This window comes from Passer domesticus, chromosome 20, assembly GCF_036417665.1.
Source record: "Passer domesticus isolate bPasDom1 chromosome 20, bPasDom1.hap1, whole genome shotgun sequence".
NCBI classification, from domain to species: domain Eukaryota; kingdom Metazoa; phylum Chordata; class Aves; order Passeriformes; family Passeridae; genus Passer; species Passer domesticus.
The window spans coordinates 10,322,104-10,349,167 of NC_087493.1; the positions used below are offsets into that span (position 1 = coordinate 10,322,104).

General features: G+C 45.1%; 2 long non-coding RNA genes across 5 annotated transcripts in view; both read left to right on the forward strand.

The window, feature by feature from the left end:
* Positions 1-3,504, forward strand: part of LOC135283990 (uncharacterized) — a 41,505-nt gene extending 38,001 nt beyond the window's left edge. Inside the window, exon 3 of the long non-coding RNA XR_010349561.1 lies at positions 3,445-3,504. This is a non-coding gene — a long non-coding RNA (uncharacterized LOC135283990). The remainder of the gene's footprint in view (positions 1-3,444) is intronic.
* Positions 3,505-22,411: 18,907 nt separating this feature from the next.
* Positions 22,412-27,064, forward strand: part of LOC135284222 (uncharacterized) — a 55,951-nt gene continuing 51,298 nt past the window's right edge. For 3 of the 4 annotated variants that reach the window (XR_010349668.1, XR_010349667.1, XR_010349665.1), the window contains exon 1: positions 22,412-22,608. This is a non-coding gene — a long non-coding RNA (uncharacterized LOC135284222). The remainder of the gene's footprint in view (positions 22,609-27,064) is intronic. The other variant, XR_010349669.1, reaches the window with a different exon arrangement.

Below are 27,064 nucleotides of genomic sequence, written 5' to 3' on the forward strand. Positions count from 1 at the left end.
GGAAGTGCAGGAAATCCCATGGGCAGGTCTGTGCTCTGTAATGATTTCCAGATGATCATCCCATCCCAAATGTGCTGTGCTTGTCTGGATATGTGTTCACACATCAAGAAGCTTCTACAGAAAATCAGAGGATCTCCTTTAAAGCCATACCTTGGCCTGAGCCATGGGCCTTGGGTGTAGTGATCCATGTGGTGGGTTTGGCTCTCCCTCCACCAAGGGACATTCATGCTCAATCTGTGGAAAATGTGCTTTAGCTGATTGCATAGAATTTATATTTTTGGCAAACAAAACTGCAGTCTACTTGATTTCCAAAAATCTTTACTGGAGTGCTCTCATCAAAGGTTCTTTACACTAAGGTGGGGTGGGAGATGAAGCCACATCCTTCCCTGGGCTTGATCAGGCTAAAATGCTGTTTTCTTGCTGGAGAATGGTCATTCCTGGAGTTCCCAAAATGAAGGCTGAAGGGACAGATTTTGCAGATTATAAAAGTATTTAGGATGCTCCCAACTTCAGCAGCAGGTGGGAATGACAAGAGCTAAATGGTTCCTTGTGCCATGTTAAAGCATCTTTCCAGGCAGGTGGAGCTTTGGGTGTGGGGAGGGAAGGTGACACAGCTGCAGGGGTGCTAAATCCTGCCTGCCTGCTGTCCCTGCAGCAGAAATAAACTGCAAAAGGCCAAATGCACATCTCAGAGCCCTGACGTGGCAGTACCTTTCTGACAATTACATGTGGGTTTAATTAGCTTGCCAAGCAGGACCTATTGCAGCATCTCCTGTGCTGGAGGGATTTCCAGTAGGAAATGTGAGATGGGAAATGCTGACAAATCTCAGATTGCCAGGGGCTCTCAGGGATTCATGCAGATGAGGCGCAAGAAGGGCAGCCTGGAGCACTCCTCCTTGGCTCTGTGCATCCCCCTGGAGCAAGGATGGGCACCCAGGTGCATTGGTGGTGGGATGTGCCTGTGGATGGATGCCTGGCACCTTTCTGATGTTGCACAGCGGGGAGGAAAAGGCAGAGCAGGAGATTATCCTGGGGCAGCCCAGTGATGCTTGCCTTCTCTGAAGAGCTTTGATGTGATATTTTCCTGTAGTTTCTTAATAAATTGTAATTTGAGCTTGAAGGTGACAGGGTAATCCCCTCAAGGAGTGTATTTGAGGGAATGCTGCACCAGATGCTGCACCAGGATGGATTTATTCTCAGTGTCTTTCTGCCCTGCAGGGTCTCCCTGGAAGTATTTACTGCTTTCTTCATTTTTGACCTTGCACTTTCCAGGAACTCATCAGATGGAAGTGGTGAAAGGAAGGAAAAGGGGGTAAATTATCAGAGGGGGTTTTCATGATGGTTCCTGTGGTGCACCTTTGACATCCGACCTGGTCCCACTAAGCTCAGCTCTAGGCTTAATGGCTTCTAGGAGTGACCCCACAACCTCAGAGACTGATTCCATGGCTCGTGTGCCCCACATCTCCCACAGACCCACTCCCTGGGTGCCCATCCAGCTCAGGGATTGAACAGAAAGGTGCAGCCAGGTGCCAGCACGGCTGGTCCTGTTGGAATACGCTGAGGACTCTTTCCAGACTTGGATCTGTGATCTCCACTTACCTCTCCTGCTGATTTTCCAGCCACCACTGGGATAGAGGGCTCTCCCAGATAGCTGCTTAGCTCAAGAAGCTGTGTGCTGAGAGAAGCAGCTGTATACTGAGAGAGAAAAACCAGGCTGATGCTGGGATGGAAAAGGATGCCTTGAGGGCATCTTCATTTATTTCACAGTGCTGCTGATGCCAGCTGGGACTTGCTTCCTGCAGCACTCCTGGTACACACAGGGGAGAGGCTGGATCCTCCTCTGGGGTTTGTTCTCTTTTCTGATGAAGTTTTTCTGCTCTCCACACCTGGGTGTTGACTGCAGATCAACTCTGGCTACTCTTTGGTTGTGGTGTGGAAAATAGGCTCAAATCACCTTGTCCAGCTTCCCCTGTCCAGGGTGTATCTGAGATTGGGGCACAAGCCAGGGATGTCCCTGGATCCCTCAGGGAATCCCTGCTGGCAAATCATGCTCCAGAGATTCTCTCTTCTTCCAAAGGGCCACACTTCTGTATTTAAGAGCTGAGAGACTGACAGCCAGCAGAATGAAAAAAAAAGGAAAGTAAAGGGAAAATTTGATGGAATTGCATTAGAACTTTGGGTTGTAGATGATGTTTGTATCTAATTATTATGATGCCTCAGGTTTTAACTTTTCTATTTTTCACATTCTGTGCTGCTTTAGTGTGTGGGTCTGGGTTCACATCAGGGGATGGTGAGCTCTCTGCACAGAGCAGGGAGACAAAACAATTCCTGCTCCAGCTGGGGACCAAGGACAAATGATCCAAATCTCAGTCCAAGAGCATAAACAACGTGGGCTGGAGAGAGAAAAACAAGCAGGATGGGACTGGATGGGCTAAAGCTGGGATTGGACAATGAACTGCAATGTGCACATGGAGCAGAGCTGATCCCAGGGAGAGACCCCGTGAGCGCTCGTGCATTTTGGGACCATTTTGGTTCATCTTGGGTGCAGCCCTGGCTGGGCTCTTGTGCTGCCCAAGGTGGATCCATTGAGGCCTTTCCATAAATCCCTACTTTATTCTTTAACTCTTTCCAGCCTCTGTTCTAGCTCAGCCTTCACAAGGCATCAATTACAAGGTATAAATGTGTAATTGCAACGTTGGTATCAGCATCAATATTAATATTGCAAATCACATCTCATTGGTTTTATACACTGTGATATTAGTGCAAGGAGTGCTGGTGGTGAAGCCATGTGGATGATAATTTTCTTGAGGGAAAGATGACTTAGCAGACAGTGAGAACAGGAGGAAGAGGGGATTGCAGCCCTGCCAAGGCTGTGGTCCTTGTGAAGGCCACGAGGGTCCATCCTGTTTTCCCATGCTCTGTCCCCAAATTCCAGCCCACACCCCCTGTGCAGCAGTGGTAACTCCATAGCTCCCCACAGTAATTTGATTTATCATGGCCCTTTGATGACCTCAACAGCCCCTCTGCACACATTTTTACAGGTACTGCTCACACTAATCCAAACCCTTCAGATAGATGCCACTTTGAGAGCAAATCCTTCCATGAAATCCTGCTTCCACTGAGGCTCCGAAGTAAAACATCTTCTCTGTGTTATGCTGGTTTAAAGAGCACATGAAGCTTTTGGCTTTGGTTCAATGCCAGACTAAAGGTCTTCTACCTTATAAACTATCAGAACTAGAAGGATTTGCTCTATAAATGGCTCCATATGCATATGCACTGTATATATATATACATTATGGATTTGCTTACGTCATGGAGCACTTCAAATACCCCTTAATAAAATAATAGACCCCAAGGTGGCTATATATACTGGCAGAAAGTTTTTCTGTGCTTTGGAGCCATGGAAAAATTGGAGCTCCTAAGGATTTCTTCTTTTTCTTACAGTTTCCACTGTGAGTATTTAAAACTGCAGGACATCCTGGATCCTATTGCATGGAGGGATGCAGCCATGATCCTCTGAACCTGACAGAAGCAGAAATGGAAAACTGCTTAAAGAGAATGTGGAATGTGCTGCTTGTCTCCTGGCTGGCCTTGGAGATCAGTGAGCTGCCCTGGGAAGGTCTCTGATGAGCAGAGAGAAATCTGAGCAGAGAGAAATTGCTCCTGAGCTCTGTTTCCAAGGGCTGGGGCTTGGGCAGGTTCAGAGCTTTCCAGCAGGAAGCTGCTGTTGCTGCTCAGAGAGGTCTCTCCAGCTGTGAGTGACCCCCCAGAAGATCCTTTGCTTCACACAACCCCTGACACCTGACTGGGGATGCAGCCCAGCTGAAAAGCTGTTTTTCCACCAGGCTTTGTCAGCTACATCTCAAAACACCAGGCTGCAAGGTGGGATTGCTGTCTTCATCCAAAAAAGAAGGCTCAGGGCCCCAAACTGTTGTTTGGCTGCCTGGGAATTTCCTAGGGGAGCTCACTTGGCTCCCAGCGGCACCCAGTGATCCGAGTAAGCAAATAAATGTTTGTTTTCTGGTTGGGATAGGATCCTTCCCATGAGCCTGGACAACAGGGCTAGTGTCTCAGAAACCCTTTGCCCAAGAAGTCCAGCCTTTTTTGTCTCTCCTGGCTGAAAGCAGACAATAAATATGTGGTTGGTTCTGCCCCAGCAACTGCAAACAAAGATTGACTGCCAAGCTGCAAGCACCTCTCTGCTCTGAATTTAGCTTTCAATTCTACCTTAATTTATTATTTGCAGTTAATTTAATCCATATTGACCTGCCTCAAAGAGAAAAAAGCTCTAGATTTGGTGAAAAATAATCTATTTTTAATTATTTCTGATGTAGAACACTGGCCCATAAATAAATTCCACTGCTACCCAGTGGTTTTTTGCCGTCAGAACTGTCTTGCTGGAATCAATAAACAGTTGATTAAAAACCTTGTTATTTAATATATTCAGTAACCCTAATCTATTCATTAGAAACTTAATCACTTTCATGTCACCAGCTGCTGTGATGGAGAAAAGAGCTGTAGCTAATTATTAGCAATTTTACAAAGCTAATATTGAATTTCTAATGGGTCCTCTGTGGCCTCTATTTCAAGCACTTTCTATATCCCACAAACATGTGTTCTGGCTCTGGGCAGGGCCAGGCACCTCAGGCTTCCAACCTTGTGGGTAAACTTTGAGCCTAGCAGCCAAGTCTCTGGTTCTTTTGGGAGTGGAACACGAGGGCACAGGGCTGGCCCCTGGCCAGGTCACCCACTGGCCATGGGACAGGAGCTGCCGGCCATGGAGATGCCTTTTTTGGGCTTACCTAGAGACAGAGGCCAGGCAAATGACAAATTTAAAAGAATAAAAGCAGATTTATTTAATGAAAAGGGCCTTCAGGTACATTAAGGGCAGATGAAGCCTCCCCAGGGGGCTACACCCAAAATGGTCATGAGTTTTTCAGACAGATAAAAGTTTGGTCTATTTGCATATCAGGGGTTAATTCTCCAGTTACATCTTCAGGTAATGAAGTCATATTCCCCCCGTTTGCTTCTCCCCCCAATTCACTTTTGTTTGTACATTTTGGGGCCTGAAGGTGTCTTTGGTTCTCAGGCCTGGAAGGATTGTTTTGACCAAAATGTGAAGAGAGTTAACTAACACTCTATATGGAGTTCAGAGTTGTGCACTAATGCAGGACAGGATCTGAAAAATATAAAAGCTGAAATCTTAAGGCATCAGTGGGACAAGGACCCACTGGCCATGGGACAGGGAGGTCCTCTGCCCTGGCCACTCATCTGGGTACCCAGCTGTGGTGTGGGGTGTTTTCCATTTGCTCTGCTGTATCCTTTTTGAGGGATAAAGTTTGTCCTTTTTGAGGGAGGAAGTTTATCCTTTTTGAGGTTCAAGGAGAGACAACTTAAAAAGGCATTGAGGGGTTGAAGTGTATCCAAAGAAGAGACTGGAGCAATGGGACTGTCTCATGACAATCCTCTTCCAGAAGGGTGTTGCTGAGAGGTGACTGAACACAAACACTCCCTCCCTTGGGCTCCATCTCGCTGCCTCGGTGGGGAATTTGCCAGATGGAAGGAAACAAATACACAAACATACATGTAAACTCTTCCAGAATGGCTTCATAGCCTCATTTTCGAAAAGATGTGATCAAGCTTGTTTTATGGCCTTGGCGAGCTCCTGGTGGCATCTGGCTGAGCTAAATATTGCACTTAATAGTGCAAGGCAGCAGTGACTGCAGAGCTGGCTGCCTTTCATGTGTGTTTACAAATGTGTTGTAGCAATTCCATGGAAATTAGCACAGAGCCTTAACAACAAAACAGAGGATGGGGAACAAAGAGAAATATCTCTTGGCCTTTTTGCTGTTTGTGTGGGTTTCACTTGGTGTGTCTGCCTATGGCCCTCGTGCACAGCAATCTCTCTGCTACTCTTTATTAGTATTGCCAGGTTTTACACTCCTAAACCTCCCAAAATGCTTTTTCCTTATATACCAGATACTAGTTACTACTGGCAAAAGGTGTAACCTGGACTCTTGTAAGTTATTCTGAAATGTGAGGCTTTTGCCCTATTGTGTGGCATTGTGATCTATGAAGTTGCATAACAGTAACACTGAGTATTTAGAGATTAGAATTTGCCAGCTGGCCAAACAGACTGTTTAGTGAGGATGTTTTTGATTTCAGAGGTTTGAAGGAGCCTCTTTGTCAGTTCTTGGCTCAGTGTCTCTGACAGGGAGCCCAGGGCTCCAGGACTCTGTCTCCAGTACCCAGCAGCTCTCCCTGCTCTACAACTCTGCTCTGTCAGGTGGGGAATTTCAAACACTTTCCACTTTTGCTTGAATCTGAATGAAACAAAGAAAAGGAGCATCAAAATTATCCAGAGAAACAAAATCTCTTCCTCCAGACAGCTCCAAGGAGTGCAAGATTTGCCATGGGTGTGAAGCTGCCCCTGTTTCAGCTGCAGCAGAGCTGGGGCTCAGGGCTGCCTCGAGGGGTGCTGTCAGCAGCTCCAGGGCACAGGGCCAAGGTGTTGCTCTGCTTGCAGGGTGTTGACACAGTGGGTCACTCCTCCTAGCTCCTGCTGCAAGCATGGAAGTGGGGAAGAGCAAGCTGAACCACCAAGCAAAGCTGAGCAGGCCCTGCTTGGCCTTTGTGGTTTTCTGCAAGCAGCAGAAAGTTGTTCTGAGGATGTCTGGAAATGCTCTGTGGTGGATGCAGGGGACATGCCACTGTCACCAGCTGTTCCCAGATGCCACCTGATGTTTTCCTCAAGCAATGAGTGTCTCTGGTGGCACTGGGGGCAGTGGAGCTGGCCCAGGGAGGTGGGCTCCCTTGGCTGCCACAGACCAATGGCACATGGAGAGAAGCACAGATCCTATTAAGTCATGTGCTGGCAGCTCTCCCAGATTCCAGTGAACCCAAAGCTGAGGAGGGGCCATCAGAGGAGGTTTTGAGGTGTGCACCCACACCCCACATGCAGTTAATTGCACCTGGCCTAGATCATCAGTTCATGCAAATGGGCAAAGCTCCATACCAATCTTCTGAGTCTTTGCATCTGCAGATGATGTATTATTGAATTATGCTTGATTAGCTGTTTTTCTGTTGCTTAACAGAAAGCAAATCTCAGCATAAATGAGATTAGTGTGTGCCCTCCATGTACGCCAGCTCTTGCTCCCAAGAATTTAACATTCTTAATAGAATGACTTTTTTTTAAAGAGAAAGGGGGGGAGAAAGACTCTTTGAGGCTCGTCTTTCATTTGCCAGATTATCTGAACATTAAATTAAGCAAGTATGGAAATTCAAAATATAGCTGCTCTACAACATGTGCTGACACTGGCATAACAATATCAGTAATCCCCCTTGACAGCCATTACAGCTTAATGCTCGAAGAAAATGAACTACTTATTTTCTTTACACCATATCCACACTGTCTCCAAATCTTTGCCTGTCTTCCAGCCAAGATGACTCCTCGAATTAATCTCTCCCAGGTACCAGCTGTGTTTGTCTCATCCTGCTGAGCAGCAAGTGATGGCTTTGAGGCTGTGTCACCTTGACAGCTCAGAAAATCCCCTGACTGGGACTGCACTGGGATTTTCCCATGTGATAAAGGTCCTCAGACATTCTGAACTTGGGTCACGCCGGGGGCACCCCTCACGTCTTGTAGGGTCTTGTCCTATCATCATTTTGTTGTGCTTTGTCTCAGTGCAGCTGAAGGAGATGTGGGATCCATAGTCATGGAGCTTGTGGGTGTGTTAGGTGTGGGTGAGTTCCCCTTCTGCCTATTTTAAAGTTGTCTCCTTCAGGAAGCACCAGGATTTGGTCTTTGAATGTTGCAAGTCTGCAGCTTGACAGTGAAAGCATCAAGTTTTGCTCAGCTTTGAAAGGGTTGTTGGACAAAAGACAAATTGTGCTTATTGGAGGTGTTTATGCTGATTAACTGAGCCAGCTGCTTGTGCTGAAATTTGTATCCTTGTCCATCTTTTCTTTAATAAGAACAACTCTTCTGACTTCAAGCATCACCCTGTCCTCAGTGCCTTTGGGAAATATCCAGATTATAAGGACAGTTAAGCTTTTTTTTTTTTTTTTTGCCAGGTCTCTGGATCCCAGCAGGTCCTTGGCCCATCAGAATTGTCTGGGAATGCCTGGGAGCTTCTGTTAGAAAAGGAACTCACTGGAGAGTTTTTAGTGCTTGTGGAAACAAGTGGTTGTGGATGCAGGGACTTTCAGTTTTGTGAAAGGAGCTGCTAAATTCCACCAAAGTCCAACTTAAATTCCACCAATATTTGCTACCAGAAGAGGTTTTTAGTGAAAGGTAGATTTGGGAGTGGAAGGAGTCACATCAGCTTAAATGACCCTGATCTCAGGCAGTGCAAAGCAGTTTCCCTCCTTTGAATAAACTCTCGTCATGGTGGTGTGCACGAGGACTCACCTCTTCATCATCAGGTGCATTTTGCAGCTGATTCATAACGAGAAGAGAATTTCCACTGTCAGATCATTGTGCTGCTGGGTGAAATTGGAGCAGCTGCCTTGTAAAATGTGAAATGGCACCGACACACCAGGCTGTGTTTCAGAGCATGTGACTGAGAAGGTGATTGCTCTCGTTAATAATGAGCCACTAAATTGGATGCAATTGCAATAGCTCATCATTTGTATAGAAATATTATGCTTTATAGGTACATTACTGGGCTGTATTTTATAAGGCTGTTAAGCTTATGCACTTTCCCTTGCAGTAAATGTCAGCGAGGTTACAATAAAATTTAATACAATATTATTAAAGCTGAAGTGCATCAGTATGGAATGATCATGTGTGCACACTGAAGTCTTTATTATTGCTTCCTTAACCTTCTTAAGGAGCTGCTTGTTTTAAAATATAGTGATGAAAAGGATCAAAGTTTGGAGGTCCCTTCGTCCACCCAAAGGCTCATTAGAATTTTCAGTGTAGATGGGAATTTTGTGACACATTAGTTCAAGTAAATTAAGCATTAAAATCTCAGCTCTGCCAGGAAAATTTCAATACAGCTGCAGATTATAATACAGGTGGTGAGCTCTCCTCACATTCACCTTAGTTTTCATGGGGTGGAACTGATTGGCAGATTGTTGGCCTCCAAAGAAGCCAACAATCAAAGAAGCCAGGCGTGCCCTTGCCTGTGCACATCTCAGAGGGGTGGAACACCTCCCAAGCCTTCAGGGCTCTGCCATTTCCATGACAATGCCCATGGCCTGCCCCTCCTGAGGAAATCAATAGGCTGTGGGGCTCCCCAAACAATTTCCTTGACCTCCCAACGTTGCCAAAAGCAAGGTCAAGCAGCAAAGATCAAAGGCCCTGTGGAAATGGGCATCCCCTCCCTGACCTGCTGGCTTGGGACTGGCCTCAGTCTTACCTTGAATTATTTTCTTGATTTAAGGAACTGGTGTTATTTGCATACACTCCGGCCAGAAGAAATCAGAATTAATCCCAGGGAAGTCTGAGGCATTATTTGCTGTTTGGTTAGACTGTGAGGACCATTTTGGGATGGTTTTCATGGGTGAAACAGCATGCAGAGCTGAACAGCAGCCCAGGGAGATGGTTCTGTTTGGGTTTTGTGCAGAGGAGGAGTGTTGGGGCTCAACAATGTACCTTGGAGAAATTATCAGTGCTTAGAGCTATTCTTGGTGCTTGCAAAGCTAATTTTTAAGTGTTTGGAAAGAGCAAAATAGACCTTGACTACGTGAATTTTAGAGATAACTTCTTTGGACTTGTCTGGAATGAGTGGCTGGTGTAAAAAAATGTGGCTCAGACACAGCATCTTATCAGTAATCTGCAGCTCCAGAAATCACCTTCTGCATGAGATACACCAGCTTAGCCAACCTGAGGTGTGTGTTCTGTGCATGCATCTCCTAATTCCACACTCTCAGCCTTGAAAATTGCTTCTTGTTTTCCTTTATTGTGAAAAGGATTTGGATTCTTGTCAAAATATTTTGATGCTTCAGAGCTTCCCAACAGAGCCTGGATTTTAGGCAAGTGGGTACTTGATGCTTCCCACAAAGCTGGTCCTAGCAGGGGTCTGGGAGCAGCAGAGATGTGGAAATGCAGTTTGGGTTCATGGTCTCCCTTTCCAAGCAGCAGCTCCTGAAAGTGGCAATTGCCTCAGCTGGATTAGGCTCCCCTCTGTGCCACTTGTGCTGTTGACCAGGCTTTTAAATCACAGTTTCAAGAGCCTGTGTCAGAGATTTCATCTCTGAAAATCTGTGAGGAGCTGCTGCCTGTTGTGCAGGCATGGTTTTGTGACAGCCCCAGGGCAGATCCCCGTGCCCTGCACAGGCACAGCAGTGTGCTCTGCCCCATCCCCACAGCCGTGCACGATGTGGAGGCTGCTGAAGGGAAAAAAATCAGGGCTGGGTTCCAACGAAGGTGAAGAGTTTTGCAGTGACGCTGGGAAGGAATGGGAGGAAAGGCAGGAGGAGCTGGCTTGCCTTGGTGACAGCTTTGGGTGGCACATGTCACTCCAAGTCGTGCACCTCAGGTGGCTCTGTGCACACACAGAGCCATGCAGACACAAACAGACACGCACAGACACAAAACCTGCTCTCTCTAGCAACATGATGACTTGGCCTGGCTTTTTCCTTTCAGGTTTTGGAGTGCAAAGCTCAGGGGCACAGCTCTGTGTTGTTGCTCCCTGCCTGTGCATGGGGTAGAGACTCCTGAAGAATTTCTTTGAAGGCCACTCTGGACACCCCCCTCAGTCTGATCAGTTCTCCAGCACACAGACCTGTGCTGGTGGTCACCTTTTGTGGCTGGTGGTGGTAGGGTAGGAGGGGTAAGGGAAAGAGCCACTCATACCAAATTAAAACTTTTGGTTTTTCCCTCCACCTTTCTGGCGAAGTTATGGAAAGGAAAACATTATGATGGTACTCTGGAAAGGGTTAAAAAAGAATTTACATGGGATAAAGCCCAAAAATCTTGTTTTAAGTGGACACAAATTTTATTGCAACCTTTCCTTTTCTCACCTTGCTTGCTGGCGCTCTCTGCTCTGCCTTCCTGCCCTGTCTCTTTCCCTGCTTGTCCCATTGCTGCCCTCTGGGACCTGAGCAAAGCCCAGTCCTTTTTTCCATGTGTGGACACCCCTCGCAGTGCTGCCCCCTCCATCTTCCCACTGCTCATTTTCTTCTGCAGTGATCCTCTGCTTTCCCCCCTCTAATTACTTCCTTGAGGTTTATTTTCATCTCAGTGTCTGATGTGACCAAAGTACATAAGTCTGTATCTATTGATTTCTGACAGCACAGTCTGCTTGTTCTCCAGTAATATTTCTAGCATCAGCATTCATCTTCCTTTCAATCTAAAAGATATGTCAGGACCACATCACTAAAGCTTCAGTTTTTTCTCCCCGTCAGCAGCATTCTTTCCCCATGATTCATATCCATAAATTGCTAAGGGAAAAATTAAACTTTTCATCAAACCCTTAAATATTTTGAGGCTCCGCAGTTATTTCACATTTTCAGGAGGGAGGCCACAGCTATGGAAGCTGTTCCTAATGATCCTTTGGGAGCTGCCTCTTTGGTCTGATGCCTGTGGTCTCATATAATCAAAGTCATCAGTTCCTTTAATATATTGACAGCTTGCACCCACATGCACACACACCTGTTTTCACCAAGCTTGAGGGCAGCCCATCCTCATCAATAACCTTTTCTTTTCTCTCTTTTTTTTGGACACTGCTGTTCCTGAGGGCTGTAGCAGTGAGCTATGGCTGTCATTGTTGTGTGTGATGTAGGTTAATAGGTGTCTGCCAGGGCAATCACCAGCTGCTTCCACTTTATCCAGGGTTGCTGTAGGATAAATTTGCTGTCCAGGCTGCAGAGGCTTGGTGGCAGAATGCGTGTGTCACTTCCACCCAGCACAAACTTGGTCACTGCTGCTCTTCCTGGGCATGGGTTCTGTTTCTGATAAAATCACACTGAATTTGGTGAGATGCTCTGGAGTTCCTTTGTCTAATGACAGAGAGGGATGTGTTGGATGTTTTGAGCAGCCTGTAAAAAGCACAACCAGTGGCTGCTGGAACTCTGGTTTGTCAGTGATGTGAAGGATGGTTTTAATTTCCCCATGTGTGTCTTTTTCATCTCAGGAACCAGCTGATGGTGGCATTAATTTTGCTTCTATCATTTACTTCACATGTCTTGAATTATGCTTGACCATCAGAGGGATGCTGTGCTAGTTACAACACTTCGTGTGCCTCTTCTCTTGAACAGAATTTCATTGAATTGGCTGATTACCAGGCACCAATATATCTTTACAGATTTTTCACATGAGAGCAGTGCCAGGATAACTGATCACTTTGAACAGTCCTACTGATTTTCCTTGCTGCTTTCCAAGGGATCATGTCCAAACTCCATCCAGCTGTGTCTGCCTCAGAGCGCTCCATTTTGGGGTGGTTTTCTAAATGCACCCATTACTTCAGGGGTGCTTCAGGTGCTGTTTGATTCCTGCACAATCAGCCAAGTCTGTATTTTTATTTATATTTTACTGCTTTCAGAGAATATTTGCAGAGAAAGCTGTGAAAAAACACCAGGTAAACCAGAAGGGATGGAAGCAGTGGGAAATGTCTCCCTCATTGCCAGGTACCAGAGCAGGGCACAGATAAAAATGACCCACATAAAGCACTTCAAAGTGTTCCTTTAGGCTTGAAGCTATAACAAATTTTAGTGCTGGGCAAGTTCTTCCTGATAAGAGGAGTGCAACTGCACTTATGAAGGTGCTGGACTGAATTTTGGAGGAATTATAGTGCTTGGTGGGAAAAGAACAAACCATTCTAGACTGTTTTGCTGGAGCTGGCATTTGGAAGGCAAAGATGGAAGGACATTTGCTGTTACATCCAGGCCATTGGAAAAACATGACAGATATGTAACTTTTATAATAATGTAAATTATATATATTCATACAAAAACATACAATTTAATTATAATATAATATATTATAATATTATATTATATATAATATATTTTAATAGAAATATTTATATAGAAAATATAATTATATATTGTATATATATTATAATGTAATAATGTAAAAATGTAAATCATATGTATATAATGTATATAAATAATATGTAAGTAATGTAATAACGTAAAAGTTGGCTTTAATTTGTTGAATCCCAAATTTATGTTTGGGATGAGAGAGGCAATTCCATTTATCATCTGCAAGCTGACATCAGACATCACCTGGGGAGAATCCAGTCTGTGGGAGAATCACCACACTCTGCCCTGGAGAGATTCCAGTCCCTGTGGTCATCAGGAAGGTTATTTATTTGGGACATTCATGTCCCTTGGACAGCAGCTGGTGGCAGGTGCTCAACAAGTGCTTCAGTGACATGAAGAAGTGTTGGTTAGTGAAATTGTCCAGCAGTTTTTCTGACTGGGGAATTAATATTGGAGCTGGAAGGATAAACTCTTCAAAAGGGAATGGCAAATAGAAGTCTTCATAAAATCCTGTGGTGGAAGGTGTCCCTGCCCATGGCAGTGGGTTGGAATGAGGCGAGCTTTAAGGTCTCTTCCAAACCATCCCAAATTCTGGGATTCTGTTGTAGAAATAGGTTTTGTTAGTTTTCTTGGCTGCTGTGTCCACCTGCTCACTCTGAATACCCAGGTCTGTGGCTTGTGATCTTATAACAAAGGACTCTGATGCCTAAAGATTTTTTAGCTTTTTGTATATTTTTCATATATTTGTAGCCTTGTAGATTTTTAACATATGTATTTGTGTAGCTTCTAGTATTTTTCCTACCCTCTCTCACTTACTAATACATTCTTGAAATTCTGTTTAGAGTTTTTCTGCAGAAGAGAATTCTTGACAAGGACATCTTATTTTCTACCAGAACCTAAGACATAACAAATAAAAAGGGCAAAGAAGCCCCTGGACCAGCTCCAAGGAGTACTGGGATAACTGATTTCCTATTGGATATTCCTATTTCCTATCAGCTACATATACTGATATTTATAAAACACTTATAAAAATTATATAAATCCTCTTGTGCACCTGAAAGCTTTCATTGAAGGATTGTTTTTTTATCTTAATGATTTATCTCTGTTACAAGTTTTTTTCCTTTTGTTATTAGGCAACAACTGAGCTGACTGTCCTCTGGAGACCAAATGTTTGGTGACCAAAGTCTTTCCAAAGTGCAGGTTGTGGTGGTTTCATGATTTCAGCCCCAAAAGAAGCAGCTCAGAGGGCAAGGGCCACTGCGCAAGGCTTGTGCCACTCTGTCCAGAGCTGGCTGTGCTCGTGATCATGCTCCAAAGTGAAAGCACCCCTTGATTTCACATGTTCATTTCTCAGCTTTGCGTTGCACCAGGATGACTGGAATGGCTGTGGAAGTAGCCAGGGGTGAAGGAGGTGTGCCAGGAGGGGCCAGGACACAGAAGCAGGGCTCAGAGGCAGGGAAGGAGCAGAGGGGCAGCTCCTGTGTGTGTGCAATCCTCGTGTTCCTCCTCGTGTGCTCCCTCAGCAGCCACTGCTGAGACCTGGCACAGGGTGGGCTCGGGGTCCCTGCCCCTCTTCCCATCCCCATGTGGGCAGTCCAGCAGAGCCACAGGTGTTTTGTGTCTCCTCTGCCAATGCTGGAAAGAGATTCCAGCCTGTCCCCACGTGGGGTGACATGGGTGTGAGAGCCTGAGGAGCTTCTGCATGCTTGCTTTGGCTGTAGGTTCTGGGAGCCACATTTTGTTGGGGAAGGTCTCTCCAGAGACATCTTGGGGGTGTCCACTGCCCTGCTTTTGCTCTCCCCCGGTCATGGGGACACTGGGGCAGGTTTCCTGGCCAAGGGATCAGCTTTCTGTGCCCACAGCACACTCACCCTGGGCTTCTCCCTGCCCTCCACCAGCTCCAGCCCTGCAAGGTGTGACACCTCACATCTGTTCCCTGCATCCCAGCACATCCACAGAGCCTCAGCCTCTGTTATTCTTCACAAAGGGAAGGTTTTATTTCAGATGTGTGCCGGGCTAAGGCCGTGGCTCTGTTTTATTCCCCATGCTGGATTCCTGAGCCGTGGTGTTACACAGAGCCCAGCGTGGTGCTGCTCTGCAGCTCCAGGCTCTTTGCAGGGTCTCCAGGAGGACACTGAGAAATCACCAATCACTCCTTGAACCCTGCCACAGGCATCTGCAGGGAATATCCACCTAACTCAGGGCAGCCATCGCCGCAGAAAGGAAATTGTTCCCCTTTATTCATGGGATATGACTGCGGGGTAAATAAAAAGTGAGAGCAAGTTTTAAGTGCTTACACCGAGAGGGTCAGAGGGGTCACCTGCATTTGTGAAACATCCAGTGCCTCTTGTCCCCTGTGCTGCCAACAGATGGAAATCATTTCACTGGGGGGTGTGAGCTGAGGTCAGGGAGGGAGAGAGGCAGAGCCCGTGAGGAACAGCTCATTAATACCCCCGGAGCCAAAGAACCACCTTGCTGAGCTGTTTCCTTTGTGTTGGTGTAAAATACAAAGGCTGTAGGAGTTTAAATCAATATGACAAATCCATAATTACACAGCCACTTGTGCAGTGAGAACATCTCGGGCTTATGAGGGAAAACAAACGTCAGCACGGATCTCCAGTGCTCTATATAAAATCCAGACATATACAGTTAATCTATATAAATGCAAGTTTGCCTTATTCTGGATATTGTGTACACAAGTGTTTTTCAAATGTCTCTGCTCTTTCTGCCTAATTCATAAATCATAACAGGGGATACAATAAAAGGAATTAGGTGATCATTAAAGCACTGGATATATGTTTCCTTTCCTCTTTCACTCTGAGAGCTCATTAAAAGCTTGCTTGACTCTTGAAGTATCTTGACACTGAAGATGATGATGAATAGAGCTGCTAAGAGCTGTTAATAATTTGAAATGCATTGTCAGAATCACATGATGATGCTATAGGAGATTGTTACAGAGGTGTTATTTGTGTTTATTTTATTTGGTTACCCTCTTAATCGACCCAGATTAGAAACAGAGCATGAAGCTGAGCAAGTATTTATTTTCTCTCCAAAAGGACATTTTAATTAAAAAATGAACTATTAAAAAAAGGAGTCTGGGCAGGTGAACACTACTGGAATGACAGCATCCTGGCCATGTTCATCAATGTTCAATTCCAAACCCTTGCTACTCTCCTCTTCTTCCCAGGTGTGCTTTGCTGGCCAGGGGCAGTTCTAACACACTGAAAGTGAAGTGTCTGCTCCAGAGCTTTGCTGGCTCTGTCCCTCCCCAGTCAGAGCCACTGGTTTGTCCCTGGCATGGGGGACAGAGGGCTGGACCCCCTCACCCTGCACTGCTCTGCTGACAAGTCCTGTACCTCCAAGGGCAGGGCTCAGCTTGTTTGCTCTCCATCCAAAATTTCCTTCCAATGCTGGTGAAGGAGCACCTTGTGCTGCTGGGAGGGGATTTTCCTCCATCCCTCTGAGGGGATTCAGCCCATGCAGAGGCATTTTCAAAGGGGCCTTCATCTTCCCCCTCTGAACCACTTGGGATTCACCCTGATGGAGATATTTAATGTAGTTAGGAGGCTTTGTCCTGGAGAAAAGCTGGGGTTTTTATCAGGGAGCACAGAAGGACATGCACAATTGCATCCCTGCATAGAGGTGTTTGTGGTTCAATCTCAGACACCCCAAAAGAAGTTTAGAACTTTGTCCCTTGAAGTTAGGCTCTGTGTAGGGTCCAGGCCATTAAAACCCCATGGGGTGCAGGTTTCCAAATGTCCAACCTGTGTTTGTTGATGGGAAGTGTGTGCCTAAACCCCCACTGCTCTGATCTGCAGACTGGGTACTTGGAGTGGCATTTCCCAAGTGCAGGGGCGGGCATCACCCACCTGCAAGCTGTGCTGCCCCCAAAATGCTTCTCTTTGCCACCCAGCTTTTCCTCCTCAGCAGAGGAGCACATCCCAGAGCACATCCCTCATGCCAGGTCAGCTCTTCATTTTCCTCCATTCACTCCATGCCCCCAGATAAAGCATCCTGTAAATCATATTTAAAAATCCATTAGTGTGATGTTTCTGGAGTTGATATTAAGTGAGCTTTGGAGATCCTGCTGGCTCCAAATTCCCTTGTCTCAGACTAATTTACAGTATATTTCACCAGGACAGGCATTTTCATACTGAAGGACCAGCCTTGACCCTTTTCTCTCTCTCTTTCTCCTTTTTGTTCTATTATTCATCTGTTTTCAGCAGATGATTGATGGCTTCAATGTGAGATTGTTCTGCTGTTTTTCCCACCTACCACTGTAAAAAAGGGAGGGACAGAATAAAAGAGAAGTGCAATACATGGGGCAGGTGAAGGCTCCTCCAGCCTGGGCTGTGCCCCTCAGGCCAGGGGCACAAAGACTTGGGCAGGTGCAGTTTTGGGGATCCAAGATTTTGTTTTCCAAGCAGGATGGAGCTCTGCATTAGCAGGAGCTGCTCCCCTTCTCTGCTCCTGACACTGGGAGGGAGCCAGGGACAGCTGGGGGTGGTCCAGGCTGCCAGGATGTCATTGAACAGCTCCTACAACCACATAAAAGCTGATGAGTGTTGATTTAAGTGAAGAAATTAGAGTAATCTAATAAGGGAGGAAAGGTTTCTCCCCTTGACACAGAAAATGTGGGATGTGGAGAGTCCCACAGCCTGGCTGAAAGCAGAGGGAAAGTACCATGGGAACACAGAAGAGTTTGTGTTGGAAGGGACCTCAAAGGTCATCTCATTCCAGTTCCCTTGCAATGAGCAGGAACATCTTCAGCTTGCTCAGAGTCTTGTCCAGGACACCCACGACCTCTCTGGGGCGTCTGTGCCAGTAACACAACAACAGTCCTTGGTATTTATTTAAAGCCCTGATAGAAGAGTTTCAAAGCACTTTGCAGATAATGCAGACCTGAGCCTTGCAGTTCTCCTGTGAGACAGGCTGGGAATTCAAGACTTTGTGCTGCTGAGAGCAGTCTGCAGGCAGAGGGGATGGGGCTTCTTCCACATGTGTGCTCTGCTCTCTTGTGAGGGTGTGAGCAGTTTGGCTCTTCAATTTTAAGATGGATTATCATCTTCAAAACACTGAGCAGCCCATCAGATGCTTGAACTGTGAATCTGGGCAGTGCATTCAAGCCTGTACTTCAGAAGAAATGCCTTAAAAGCAAGCAAGGTCTTGGTGGATATTCCTAAGGGGAAGGCTTGTGTTTGAGAAATGGACTTGCAAGTTGAAATCTCAGTATTTGCCTCACTGAGTGCAAAGATTGAAGGCATAGCAGTGGTTCATGTCTTTTATCCTTTTATCCTATTATTAGGCTATTATTTTATTTTATCCTATTATTAGGTTATGTATTTTCTTAAATACACGTCACAGTCATGGGCAGTTTGGTCTGTTGGGTTTCCTGGCTGTCCTTCAGAAAGACAACATTGCTCTAAATCACCAAACCTTTGGGGTGAAGGATGAGTAAGGGAATAAATCACAGGGGACTCCATGTTCTTCATAGCAGAAAAAGCCCATTCTTTATTCACATAACTCCTTATACAGCTTTACAGACCTTGTGTGAGACTCTAATTGGTCAGTAGCTTTCTTGCCAATTACTTTATTGGTTTGTAACAATTTATTATTCTTTATTCATTGGTCACTAAAACTCTTGGTGTGTACCTGCAGGAGAAGTTTGTAGGAGATAGTTTTCATTTTTCTATCTAATGGTGTAAAACCAGTTTATGCAGGTGCTGGTGGTTTTTCACCCAGGAACAGATTGTTTTATTAATGAACTGCTCACAGCAGGATTGCTGTCACATGGGAACTTGCAAAGGGCTAGCCTGACAAGGCCAGACCTTGATTTTAATACAGCAGACCTGGTTTTATAAAGCTTTTCTTTATAATTTTTCTACCTTAGTGCAAGAGATGAGCTGAGCACACCTTGTGGCATGCTGGTTTTTAAATGAGAGTGGAATGTGGGGACTGTTCTCCTTGTGCCCCACAACTCCCTTGGACAGTGGGGTGAAATAATGCCTTGCTCCCTGCCTGGGCAGTCAGACCCTCCCACAGCCCTCTGACACCTCCCATCCCAACCTCACCTCGCTTCTCCTGCTCTGCTGCATTTGAACTGGCCCCAGAATATGCCAAGGAATGTTAGCAGTGATGCTGCTGGAATCTGCTGCTCTGGGCTGGCAGTAGGAGCCCTGACGTCCAGGGAGGCTCCCTGGAGAAGGAAAGCTGATAACAGCAAAGTTCACTCCTGGAAGCTGGGCAGACCCAAAGGCCTCTGCTTTTGCTTGGTCTCTGCTGAAGGTGATTGACTTTGAGTGAGCAATTGCTGCTGACTCTGCAACTTGATCCTGGAGTTTATGTTCTGTGTAAGTAACCTTGAGATAGGGATAACTCATAACCTTTACCTGACCCTGGCTGTGCATCTCAAGAGAACAGCAGCTCTTTGTTTGAGGTTTTGGGAGCCATGGGAGGTATATTTAGCTTATAGTCATGAACTGATGCTAAACATATGTGCCCAGACAGCTGCTCCTTCATTTAGTCCATGAGTAAGTATTGATTAATGGAAATATAAATTTATACACGTAGTGGATCGTTCTGTGGAATTGGTACCAAACCATCACTAGGCTGACTTTGTCTTTTTAAATAAAATGAAACACTTGTTTTGAGGGAAGAAGGACTTTGGGTATTGATGGGTGAGTGAAACAGTGGAGAAAAAGAAGTGCAGTCCATGGTCTAGACACTGTGAAATTGCCAGCAGGAGCACAATTGGCTTGGGGCACTGCAGACTCCTGAACTGCCACATGGGTGAGGAATGCTTTGGTGGTGACAGGATGTGTCATTCACATTGTGCTCAGTCAGGCTGTGGCAGGAAACACTGCTTATGTGGAAAGGGTGCTATCAAACCAGCTGGGACCCAGAGCCATGTGAGGGGGTTAATGGAGGGCTGAACAAGTTGTCTCCTTTATCCTGATCTCCCATGGGAAGAATTTTTATTGACTTCCTTAAATATTTGGTTTCTATTTAATTTGATCTATTCTGAACATGTGAACAAAGTAATTATGATGCAAAATTAATCTTGAACCTTGGAGGTGCTTGGGAGGGTGGCCTTCCTCATAGTGGCTGTGACAAATTGAGTTTCAGTGACTGCTTGGCAGTCCTAGGTGTGGGCAGGGGCTTCATGGGCAGCCTCAGGCGTGACTGTGGTGTCCTGGACTTCAGCAAGTCCTTGGTGGGTTGTGCCCAGACCTCAGGATATTTTATACTGTGGGTGGTAAGAGCATCCAGCCCATGCTGGATAGCTGTGCTCTAAATCTGGAGCTTCTTGGAGGGAATCCTGCCTAGATCATGGCAACCTTTCAGTAAAAACTGGTTAAACAGGTTCTGATCAGGCATTCAGATGAAACAGAATAAAAAAAGGGTGAAGGAAAGCTATTTACATGAGAAAATATTAGAGCTGCATCCTATCCTAGCCTATTATTTTAAAATGTCTCTGTGGAATACAATGTTTTCTGTAGAAGGCAGGGTGCCTGGCTTCATAAGCCCTTCTAAATTACCACCTCACCACAGCCTCCAGCAGCTGTCCTAGTTCCTCAACTCATTTTTAGCATCTGAGGATTAAAAAGAATACAAACCACACACTTTGAAAACAAAGCTCCTGGTGGGTCCCACACTGTGGGGTGGGGGCAACTTCTTGTGACTCCTGAAAGCTGATGTTAGCCAGCCTGGCTGAGGAATAATGGGGCTGGAGAACAGGGGGATTTGTTAAATCAGCTTGAACTCATGGAATTCGTATTTATGTGCATTTGCTTCTAGTGGAAAGCAGTGGTGACACTATTGGAAGAAAAACTAGCTTTAAAAAATAATTTAATCTATCCACAGAGGAGCTATACAGAGAGGGGGGATTATTGAGGAAAAAGAGAAGTGGTCCTTCAATTCTGCCAGCAATATTGTGCATTTCCCTCAGCAGAACTGAGGTTCTTTTGGAGCTTAGCCTTAGGAGTGGAAACGTAATGATGGGCAAACATCAGGAGACTTGCAAGCGTGGTTTTTTGGTTTAATACATAATAGGCCTGGCTCATGTCTTCATTCTGGCTCAAAAGACAGAAGAGGGGAACAAGATGTACAAATTCTTCATTTCCTTTTCAACAAACCCCCAAAATTAAGCCTTTAAAGAAATACATCTTGTCTGCATGGCAGTAGGAAGGAATTTTTAGAGTTTAGGATCCTTGCTGACGTTTAGCTCCAACTTTTGCCTCTAACACTGCTTCTAGGGTTGCTCTTGTTTTTTGGAAGCTGGCAGTATTTTGCTCCTTGTAATTCTGCTTTTACCTGTGTATTGTTGGTGGATGTCACCCACCTGCTGTGTCAGGGAGATTCCAACCCTAACAGCTGTTAATGTCGCTGGCTGCATTAGGCTAACATAAAAATTCATCAGACTGAATATGGAGATGCACTTGCAATGAAAAACACGACCAAGAAGTGGATAATCTTGGTCTCTCATGAATTTTGTGTTAAAAAGTGGGAATTTGACCTTTGTATAAAGGCCATTGCTGTGTGCAGCCTGTGTTTGAGTCTCTGTGCTTCTTCCTGGCTCGCTTTTCACCAGCAGCATAATTAGTTTGTTGAGCAGCTTAAACATCCCCTGTATAATCGTTTGTCTCTAGTCCTTGTATTTGCTCTATCATATTTAGCCCTAACAGCAGATTTTCCACCAAATCACTGCTGTTGGAACAACACATCCTTTCCTAATGTGGAGCTCCAGCCACTGGCTGTGAGCAGTAATTGACTGCAGTGGGGCTTTGATGCTCATAAGTATTTAGTCCCTCACGCTGTGCTCTTTGAATCAATAACCTCCTTTGGTCTGTAACCTAATAGAATTGCTTAGTGGATAAAATTTTGCTTGTGTTTCATCCACTTAGCTTATTTCAGCCTTCTGATAGATTTGCTCCATCAGGAGAGCCAGTGGAAATGATCACATGCTTGTCATACGGCTGTGACAATAAACACCATCATATTTCCCCCTGTGTACTGCAGGATGGAGACAACTCTGAGCCTTTGAAAAGAATTGGGGTGGAAGTGCATGAAATAAGAGTTGGGTGGAAATCAGCAGCTGGTGCTGGGGGAGTAGAAGCAGGGCAGGGAAGGCTGGAAAGGGGAAAGCTGCTGGGCAAAGCTCTGCTGGTATTTTCTGTGTGCTGCCACCAGGACAGGACTCCTGGGGACCCTCAGCTCACAGATATGTTCTAGAAAAGCCCTAAAAGCATCCAGCTCGTGGAAGAGAGGCAATGACCACGTGTGAGGTACTACAGGGACAGATGTGAGGATATAGGAAACTGAATTTGGAGAAAAACCAGCCTTGGGTCCTTGAAGTAAAGCTGCCAAAGGATTCCAGTCTAAGGTGGGTGTTGCTTACCTCACTACACGTGTGGCTATTTGGGCATGAAGAGGTTAAGCTGTCTGCGCTCTTTTGTTTTGTCCTGCCTCTCCCTCCAGAGCAAGATTTGTCCATAAAGTTATTTTTAGATGCCTTGTGAGCAAATTTTGTGGGAAGACAGGCAGCCAGCAGCCCCCGGCGAGCTGCTAAGCCCACCCCTCTCAGCTTACAGAGGGTAATTAGCAGATAATCATGCCAAAATCACAGACTCCAACAGGCTAATTTTATCCTGTGTGCTGACATCGGTAAGCTCGTTGAAAGTAAGTTGTGGGTTGTTGGTTAAATGTGTTTCCTAACTTGTTTATGAGCTGGTGTTCCTGCTTTCTGTGTAAAGGCGAGATCAAATACAGGTCTTGTCATGCAGCAGCCACTGGTGCTTCGGTTGGCTTGGATAACACAGGATGTTTCCTTGCATTAAAATTGCATTTTATTGGGACGTGCTTGCTGCTAATGGTGTTTCCAATAATGCTGTGGTGTTTTGCTGCAGGGCTGGTGTGGAAGGTGTTGGAGATTTGATTCAGCAACGTATTCAGGCACGTGCTTTGAGGTGTACTTATTCCACTAACCTGTAATTATATATCTATAAATGTATATATAAAAACCTGAAGGTGCCTGCTGAGATTGGGCTGTAATTTCCCATGATCTAAATGGAAATTAAGCATGTATTTTTAAGCTACATTTATACTTAGGAGTTTTGCTAATTTAGGGCCTTACTAACTCCTGCCATTTTTTTTAGCAAAGAAAAATATTAGGTGTCAGATGGTTGGGCTGAACAGGTTTCATGACCTGCATATTTCTCTCTTTTAGTGATATGGTAAAATAAAGATACTTCTTAATAGAAAACACAGTCATCCTTCTGGGTACAATAAATCTAAGACAGGTAGATATAATAAAAACGGTCACTATTTCCTCCTGATAATAGAAAGTTTAAGTTGGCCAAGGTAACAGGGTCAAAAATAGTAACAGGAATCTGTGGGAGAGATGACCTGAAGAATGTGGGAGAAGAGCCTGACCTCCTGCTGTTTAATTTTTGTCCATGGGCTTGGAAAATCTGACTCTGAGAGAGGTCCCAGCTTGCAGCAGGCAAAGCTGGGCTGGGCTGTCCCCGAGGTCAGCAGAACCTCAATTTGGGTCACAAAAGTGACTTTTTTGGAGTTCCCTTCTGTGGACAGATGAAAGTTTGGGATCAGCCCTGTGGTGGCCAAAGGAAAGGTGAGGGAACCTGTGAGGGCTTTTCCATTTCCAGCTACATCTCTGGTTTTTCAATGGATTTTTAATGAGATATCAACCGCCAAAAATGCCTCTGAGCTCCTGCATGAGTCCCTTCCCTGCAGCATTTTGGATCTGGCCTTATGGAAACAAATGCCAGACCCAGGAATCAGTCTCCCTCAGGTGAGCATTCAGTGTTTTGTAGGAGAGAATAGACCTTTGTAACCTGTTTTCATTTTCTGAACACTTACAATGACAAAAAGTGTCTGTAGCTGAATTGAACACACACCTGGGATGTTTGCTGCAGTATTTATCCATTTATTTATCAGTCTCACCTGAGAGTCCTGCTCCTTGTGATTCTATCTTGTGCTTTCAGGCTCAATAAGAAAAGCAGTGGGGAAAGTAATAGCTCAGGTTGGAGTAATAATTTGCTGTCAGGCTGGCAAATATGAATTTGTCTAGCATATAAACTTGGTTCCTTTTTCCCCTGCTCATGCTGGAGGCTGCTTGCATAGAGGAAACACCCCTGGTGACAGAGAGCCAAATTCACTGGGCTCTGGGTGCATTCAAGTGCTCTGTCTGCCTGTCACAGATTAATTCAGTGGCAGGGCATGGTCCCTTTGCCTCAAGCAGGGGAGTTCCATTCTGCAGGAAGAGAGTTCAGCCTCTGAGCAGCGTGTTGGAGGAGCAAAAAACAAACATCTCACTTGCAGGAGCTGTGGTGGTGATGCCTAGGCTGACCTAGAACAGTTAAAGAATAAAGCAAGGATTTATTAAAAGGATCTCCTCCATGGATCCACCTTGGGCAGCACAAGAGCCCAGCCAGGGCTGCACCCAAGATGAACCAAAATGGTCCCAAAATGCACAACTGGTCACAGGGTCTCTCACTTTTATCAGTTCTGCTCTATTTGCAGATTGGAGTTAATTGTCCAATTCCAGCTTTTCAACCACAGCACGTGTGGCTCTCTCTCATTCCCAGTGTGAGTGCCACAGGGTCTGGGCTCACACTCAGCTCCTAGGGTGCAATGAAGCCTTCAATGCCATCCTTGGAAGCTGAACTCTTCTACTAGAACATTTCAGTGATGAAAAGAGTGAATTCTCATAAAATCAAGATTCATTCAAGATTTTCTAATCAGATCTATGTATTTCCCAGCTTTCTCAAAAATCACTAATTATGAAAAACCAATTTCATTCACCATTTTTACTTGGCTTGCAAGTCAGTTCTGAAGACAGGCAGATAAGTTACTGCTGGTAGTTCAGATCCTGCCAAAAACCTCATGAGAATCAGCTACTGTGGTTTCTGTGTTTAAGCACTGACAGATGGAAATGGTATCTGATGCTTTAGCATTCTTTAATTGAGCTCTCAAAGGCATGACAAGGTCCAATGGCTGGAAACTGAAGCCAGAAAAAATCAAATTGGAAATAAGGTACAAATTTTTAACAGTGAGAGTAATTAAACTCTGGAACAGTTTATCAGGATTTATTATGTGATGGATTCTCCATGGTTTGATCTCTTCAAATCAAGAATGCATGTCTTCCTCAGAAATACTCCATAGCTCAAACAGAAGTTAAGGGGCTCAATGCAGATTTTTAAAAAATGTAATTGCATGACCTGGATAATGCAGGAGGTCAGGCTACCACATTTGAGATAAGAATCTGTGAATCTAAACCCAAACAAGTCCCTTGATTCCAAGCCCTGCATTTAAACTTCATGTGAACCTAAATTCCCTCCCTGCTTCATTCTGTCTGCTTGGAAAAGGCAAAAAGGACTTTCTAAGGCAGTGTTTGAGGAATTTAATGCAGTCTTTTCATCTAGGAGGATTTTGGCCAAGATGCTGAAGAGCTTGAGCCTTCCCTTTGGGCTCTGCAGAGTGGCTCTTTCTCATCCCAGGTGGCTCTCTGTGGTTCACTGCAGCTGGCCCTGGGGTCAGAAGTGCTGCTGAGCAGTTTCATCCTGGGGAGCCAGCTGTTCATTCCCCACTTCCCCCTGGTTCCAGGAACACCCTACTCCTCTGCTTGTTGTTTTGGGGATTCTGCTCACCTCCAGAGTTAAATTTATCTCGGTGCCACGCAGCTCTTGCCTTCTCCAGAGGTAATGAGTGGTGCTGTGAAAGCTGAATCATGACGTGCATCATTGAGAATGGCACACAGCTTGGGAAAAAAGCCACTTTTATTGGAGATGGGTTGGATGGACCAACAGCACAGCACAAGGATGATGTAATGGGTTGTGTGTTATTACCCAGAACTTGTGCAGCCATGGGTTAGCTGGAAAGAGCTGAGGGCAGCAATGGTGGTTTTTTAACTCCAGAAGATGCCTTGCAGTCTTTGACTGGGCAAAATCCTGTCCCAGTGTGCTGCTGCTGAGGATGGAGAGGAACCCAGAGTGTGCCATGGCCACCACAACAGGAACCCACCTGGAGGAGCATCCTGATGGCTCCTGCCTTGTTCTGCTCTGCCTGTGGTCCTGTCCCTGCCAGGCTGTCACTTCCCCTGAGCCTCTACGTCCCAGGATAGTGGCCAGCTCAGGCAGCACATTGCCTTGCACCTTTGCTGCTTTTACTGATCTGAATCTGTGACCTGCACACAGAAGACAAAGCTTTCATTTCCTCTTTTGTCCCCAGTATTTTTATTTTCCTTCAACCCATGCATCCCTTATCTGTTTTGTGAAATTTCTCACTGCTGACTTCTATTCATTGCCATTACTGTTTCTTGTTTTCTATGGAGAAGAATTTCCCATTTATTTTCTACGTCAAGATTTGGCTTTTGCTTGTCCTCCAAGCCAGAGCAGCTTTTTGCCAGCTCAGCCTTCTTTCTTTTCCATGGGATTGTGGTTCCTCTGTGCAGGGAGGAAAATGATCTTGAACAGTTCCCAGTTATCAGTCACATATTCCTGCTCAAATTCTTTCTTTCAATTGTTTTGCTTTGTAATTATTTTCAGCTTTGTTAAGCTGGCATTGGAAATCATCAAGTAGATACATTACTCATTTGGACTTTATTCTATTTGCACATAACAAATGTAATCAAATCAGTCTCTTGTACCTAAGCTGCTGCTATATTTTTACATTCTGTCATCAGTTCCCCTTGATCTGCAAAAATGAGGTCTAATATAGAATTTCTTCTATGTTAGATGCAATTGTTTTTGTGTCTGGATATTTTCAAGTATAATTTTAGGAATTCCGAGCACATTTTTAGTATTTGCAGCACAGGGCTCCAACATATGGCTTTCAAAATGAAATCCCCATAGAAATGCAGCTCTCTTTCTTGAGTGGAATAACTGTGTTTACAATAGCTCAGTGCTACATGAAAATGATAGTGTTGTTAGTAATCTTGAACAGAATTTTGAAGAGTTCAATAAATATTTCTGTTCCTTGCAAGGGAAAAAGAGAGACTGTGATCATGTCCTTTAACAATAAAACACCTTTTATACTGAATGAGAATTGTATAGCAGCTCTTAATCAGAGATAATAAATACCAGCAAGTTACATCTCTGTGGAAGAATTTTAGCTC